Genomic DNA, 5,899 nt, shown 5'->3' with positions numbered 1-5,899 from the left:
CCGCTGGCTGCTTGAGGCTGTCCCTCCCTCGAACCGCTATCCCTGGGGAATGGAAAGAACACGGGGGAAGGACCATTTACCAGAGTGAGGAGGGCATGGCACTGGCCAGCAGTTCAAGCTCTGCAGTCAGACCTATGTTTAACTCCAGACTCAGCTGAGTACCGGCTTGTTAAATCAGGGTGTCATCCAGGCATTTCCAAATGACAGGCTCGGAAATGCTTTTGGTCTGGACATGTTTTCCATTGGTCTGTGACCACATGAGAAAAAACAAGGACAATGTCATAGCTTCTCATTCATTTCTGTGTTTAAGGTTGAGTTTCGCCCTCTCTAGGTTTTTTTTTTCAGACTTGATGTCTTTGAATTGCAGTGTTGGGAGAAGCCTACTGAATCCCTCATGGACTGTGGAAAAGGCAAGTCTGTCTTGGAGGAAGTGAAACCAGCGTGCTCCGTAGAGGAGAGGAGGGTGGAACTTAGGCTCACATGCTCTGAGCACGTCAGGAGAGGCCAGTCCTAGGAAAGAGATAGCAAGCTGGGAAAGGGAGAAGGTCAGAGAGTAAGAGGCAGACCCTCTATTAAATGGACTGACACAGTGACTTTAACAACGGGCTCAAAGGGAGCTCTGGTGGTAAGAAGCTGCACTGCAATCCCAGAGGTACGCAGTTCAAGTCCACCAGATGCTCTGCTGGAGAAGGAGGGACAATCTCCTCCTGTACCAGTCAGATCTGATTTGACGGTACGCACACACACAAAAATAATAAAATAAAAAAACAAACAACAGACTCGAGTATATCAGAGATTTCAAAGCACAGGGGAAGGTTCCGATCTCAAGTTAATGGGGCTGCTAGGAGTCAGCTGACTTGACAGCATCTAAAAGCAACAGGTTTTTTTACTGGCTATCTCTCTCAGTGCCTTTGAGTCAAAATTGACTCACAGACCCTCGAGCGGCTTCTCAGAGGCTATAAATGTCACGGGAGAAGATTGCCAGTCCTTCTTCCGCAGAGCTGCTGGGGGAAGCCTCAGCACCGGCAGCGTTAACTCCTCACCCACTAGGCCACTAAGGCTCCCTTAGTGGTAAAATGTCCTGTTTCAGGAGAAGATGAGATAGTAGATTGTAGTAGTTCTTTTAAAAAATGTCTAACTATGGGGGGGGGGGGGAAGAAAAGCAGTCTGTTGGCCCTTTTTTCACCTTATCAGTATCATCTATAAGTACAGGAACAAGCTGACTCCTCAATCACACTTACCTCATCAATCAGATGAGGAAGAGGAAGCCGTGCAGACCTGCGCTCAGTAATAACAGTACAGATAAAGCAGCACACACTGACAACCGTTTATCAAAACCCGGATGCCCTGACTGCCTGAAGATCCAGTCAGGAGAATCCACACCCAGGCAGTTTAACACAGTGGTGAGAACAAGTGTGGGAGTCACCCTGGTGGAATTCAACCTTGGCACAGCCACTGGCAAGCTCAGTGATCCTGCATAAGCTGCACCCTCCCTGCGCTGCCGTTTTCTCATCACTCAGAGTGAGAAGAGGAGAGAAAGTGGGCAATCTCTTCCCGTGAGATTTACTGCCTCTGAAAACCTGCTGGAGCGTCAGCTGCGAGTCAGTTGCAAATGGACAGTACACAACAAGTACTAATAAGTTCCATGCAGATTTGTTTTCAAATGTCGGTAATCCACATAAGATGCTTATCACAGTGCCTCACAGGCACTCTACAAATGTTGTCATAAGTATTACTGCTATTTGAAGTAACAGAGTAAGGCAGTCAGAAGGCGCCTCCTAAATCCCTTCCTCCCTCTCATAAGCTCATTGGTGCAGGTCGGAGCCGACTCAGAGCTGAACTCCAGTGGGTGTTCAGAGGCTGTAAATTGCACGGAAGGAGATTGCCCACCTTTCTCCTGAGGAGCTCCTAGTGGCTGGATTCAAACCACCAGGTCAGTAGAGCAAATCTCTATGGACTATGCCAGGGTACAGATCCACGTGGCATTACTCACGTGTCACCAAGAGTTAGACACCAGCAACTAGCATTCCAGATCCTGGCAGCACTACAGTCATCCTAGACAGCACATACCTGCGAATCTTTTTTCCCCTCTGAAATCTGTTCTTATGTATTAAGAAGATGCAGAATATATAGCTATGCATTTAAAATGGCCCTTCTGAAATAGCTAACTTTCTAGAAACTCAAACACTAGAGTGACTCCAGTGCATACTGTGAGATTTTGTTCTCTAATAATTATTAGGGATGATAGAAAAAGAATTGATGCCTTTGAGCTGTGGTGCTGGAGTACTGAATATACCATGGACTGCTAAGAAAACAAACAGATTCATCCCAGAGAGGGTGAAGCCTGGCTGCTCCTTGGAGGCAAGGATTCTGAAGCTTCCTCTGACATACTTTGGACATGTTGCAAGGAGGGACCAGTCCTTGGAGAGGGATGTCATTCTTGGGAGGGTGGAGGGACAGAGCAGGAAAGGAAGACCCTGGATGGATTGATTCAGTGACTGGGGTAATGCGGGTTGGTGTGTTGGAGATGGTGAGACTGGCACAGGATAAGGCAGAGTTTAGGGCTGCTGTACATAGGGTTGCTATGAGTCATAGGTGACTTGACAGCACATAACAACAACAACAAGGACCTATACCACCAGAGCTAAACCATCAGAGAACATCTGAGTTTATAAACTCTTAACCTTTGGGTTAGCAGCTGAGTGTGTGAACCACTTAAACCTTCCTAGAGGAGATGTAACACCCAAGGTAATAGTAATCAAGAAATCAAACAACATGTGGTATTGGGGAAATGTGCTATCAACAACCTCTCCATGGTGTTAAGGAGCAATGATGTCAGTTTAAAGACTAAGGTGCATCTGATTCAAGCCATGTCTTTTAAATTAATTGCTCTGCATCTGAAAACAATGACAGAAGAATTGATGCCTCTGAGCTGTGGTGTTGAAGATGAGTTACTGACTATCCCAGATTGCCAAAAGAACAAACAAATCTGTCTTGGAGAAAGTGCAGCCTGGGTACTCTTTGGAGGCAAAAATGGTGAAACTTCATGTCACCTGTTTCAGGCATGTGGTTAGGAAGGGACAGTTCTTAGATGAGGACAACATGCTTGGAAAGGTGAAGAAAAGGAAGATGCTCAACAAGATGGACTGAGACTGTGTCACTAAAAATGAGCTTAAAGATATCAGGGGTGAGGATGGCACAGCACAGGGAAGGGCTCTCAGAGCCACTGTTCACAGGGTGGCTGAGTCCTAGTCAACCTGACAGCACCTAACAACAAAGTGCTTTGCTGATACAGTAAGTAAGGACTTGTGTAGCTAACTACAACCTCAGAGGTTCTAATCCACTACTCAGGAGAGAGATTGATAATCAGTTCCCTGCCATTAAGATTTATAATCCTGGAAAGCAGATAGAGGGTCGCCCTGAGTTGGTGCAGAAGGAGATTTTTGGTTTTGGAATACTCACACAAAGTAAAACGATTATGAGTTTTAATATTCTTTGGGTTTTACACCAAAAGTGGCTATTTGTCTCAAATTAACCAAGACAAGTGATAGCTTATTTTAGTTCAACGTAATATAAAATTTATTATCACTAGAACTTTTATACTTTTATATAAAATATGAGTTATACATGAAAAGCATATAGTAGGCTTGGTTTTATAAAAGAAATTATAAGAGACAGAGAGAGCGAGAGCCCACGAGCTAATCAGATGGTAGTGAGACTGTGGCAACATGTCTAACAGGGCCAGACATAACTAGGGCTAGAGCTTTTAAGACAGGGAACCACATCATGAAAGAAGAAACAGAAAAAGCAGTCTGTGTCCTTTGGGGCCAGAGATTCCTGCTCCAGAGGTTTGCTCCCTTTCCTATAGGTAAACTTAACACTGAGTTTTACTCCAGACCTGAGCCTGAACCCAGTGCCAGTGGCAAAAAAGAAATACAACTGCCAGCTAAGGAAGCAAAGGAGGATGGAGCCTCTGGGTTCAACCAGCCATCCCCACTGAACCCACCTGGGAAAACACTTTGCAGTTCAGAGGAGAGCAAATGACAGGAAAATATCTTCTAACAGAACAAGAAGGCAAGCAGCTTTAACCCAAGACCACCAGTAAGGTGATAAAGTGTCCTCCCTTTCCACCTTCACACAACGCCCCTATTCAGCATGAAGAAGCCAGAGAGTCTGCATCCAGTTCCCAAATCAATAAGAGAGTTGGTTTTAATTGCCATTGGAAAATGCTTACCATTCCCCTGTAGCATCTGGTCCCCACTGGATCCTTTTCATTTCCTTCACCTGCTCCCCCCACCAACCAAATTGAGCAGCTCTGCAACTGCATCCCTGCCCATCCTCACCCTTCTGCCCCCAACCCTCACCTCCTTGTACCCCCATTAAATTTTTCCCAATAAAATAAAAAAAATTATAAAAATCAAATGAATTTTCCCTTTGATTTTAAAATTTGTACTCATAAGAAATATTTTAAGACAAAACCATCACACATGAGCACCTTTTATGGACAAAATCCATAGGGGGTCTTTCTCAGGAACAGTTTTTGAGCAAGAGCATGATTTAATAAATCCACAAAAGTGTAGTGCAACATTTCTGTTATGGTTTAAGTGTTCTCTGCATTTTTGGCCCCTACACCTAAGTTTCAAGTCTTTATAAATACCATGGAAGAATCAGTTACAAGGTCCAATTTTAGAAAACCATATTAAATTTTTTTCAATAATTCTGTATTTCTGCAAGCCAAGTAACTATACCAACTAACGTGTGTGGGGGGTGTGTGTATAACTCATACAAACTATGGCAGCTGTGCAGTAGGTAGTTTCTTGGTTTTAAAAACATTTTTCTAACTTTTAGAATATCTAGAAAACGAAGGTCAAAATTTAAGGGCACACACCTGCAACGAGCTTAAGAACCATGATTAATCAGCATAAAGGTAAAAGCAGGGTGTAGGGGAGGGAAGGTGCCTACCTCCCAGGTTTGCCACCTGAAAACTGATCCTGGGAAAATTCTAACGCATCCTTTTTTTCTTCTTTTTGGTAAATTGAAGACGATGCTATACCTCAATGGATGATCTGAGAGAAATCATATAGGCAACTTAAAACTGCACTGGGCTCATAGCTAACAATTAAGACTTACTTCCACGGTTTTCACTGTCATCATTTGTAACACTAACAGAAACAGCAATGCCACTGAGGAGAGGCTGTCACAAGTAAGTGAAGACAGGAAGATGACTTTTAAAATGGTTGAGGAAGCATCTCTGCTGAGGTTTGCTATGGCGATCATGCTACATACCAAAGCTAACATACATCTTCCAGAATTATCTTCAAAACCAAAAAAGACTAGGGTCATTAATGACCCACAAGCAGATGATGGCTATTGTTGGCATCAAACAAACACCTTTCCAATCCTACCTAGTCCATGGAGGGCACTTCATTTGAATGGGATGAACCATTCCAATAGGAGAACTTTCTACCCGGCAACAAACTCCTTCCTTCAAAATGAGGAACAAATAAATGCACACACAGACAATGTCAAATTCATGTCACTAATTCATTCTGCCTGCTAAAAACCCAGGGCTTTGCCTAATAGTGCGTGGAGACCCCTGAGCTGGTCTTTATGGAAGGAGGGAGAGAGGGAGATGCCGGTGGTTTGGAGGCCACAGAGTCTTCCCCCGGGTCGGCATGGGGGGGTGGCCTGGGACCCGCGAGAAGCAGCACCCCCAAACGCGTCGGCCGCGGCGTGACATCGCTCTGCTGGGTCCCCACCCCGAAGCCAACGCGCCCCTTCCGTGCATCCCCCGCCCCATCCGCCAGGCGGGGACCGCGCCAGCCGCAGCGCGTGGAGGCGGCCGCAGGCCTCGCTGGCCCCCCGGGCGCGCCAGCCGGCAGGAGGGGACGCCCAGCCC

The sequence above is a fragment of the Elephantulus edwardii genome, unplaced genomic scaffold, assembly GCF_000299155.1.
Source record: "Elephantulus edwardii isolate Elephantulus edwardi_28Jun2011 unplaced genomic scaffold, EleEdw1.0 scaffold00103, whole genome shotgun sequence".
Classification (NCBI taxonomy): Eukaryota; Metazoa; Chordata; class Mammalia; order Macroscelidea; family Macroscelididae; genus Elephantulus; species Elephantulus edwardii.
The sequence above is the reverse complement of the archived record's forward strand: the minus strand, read 5'-3'. Positions refer to the sequence as shown.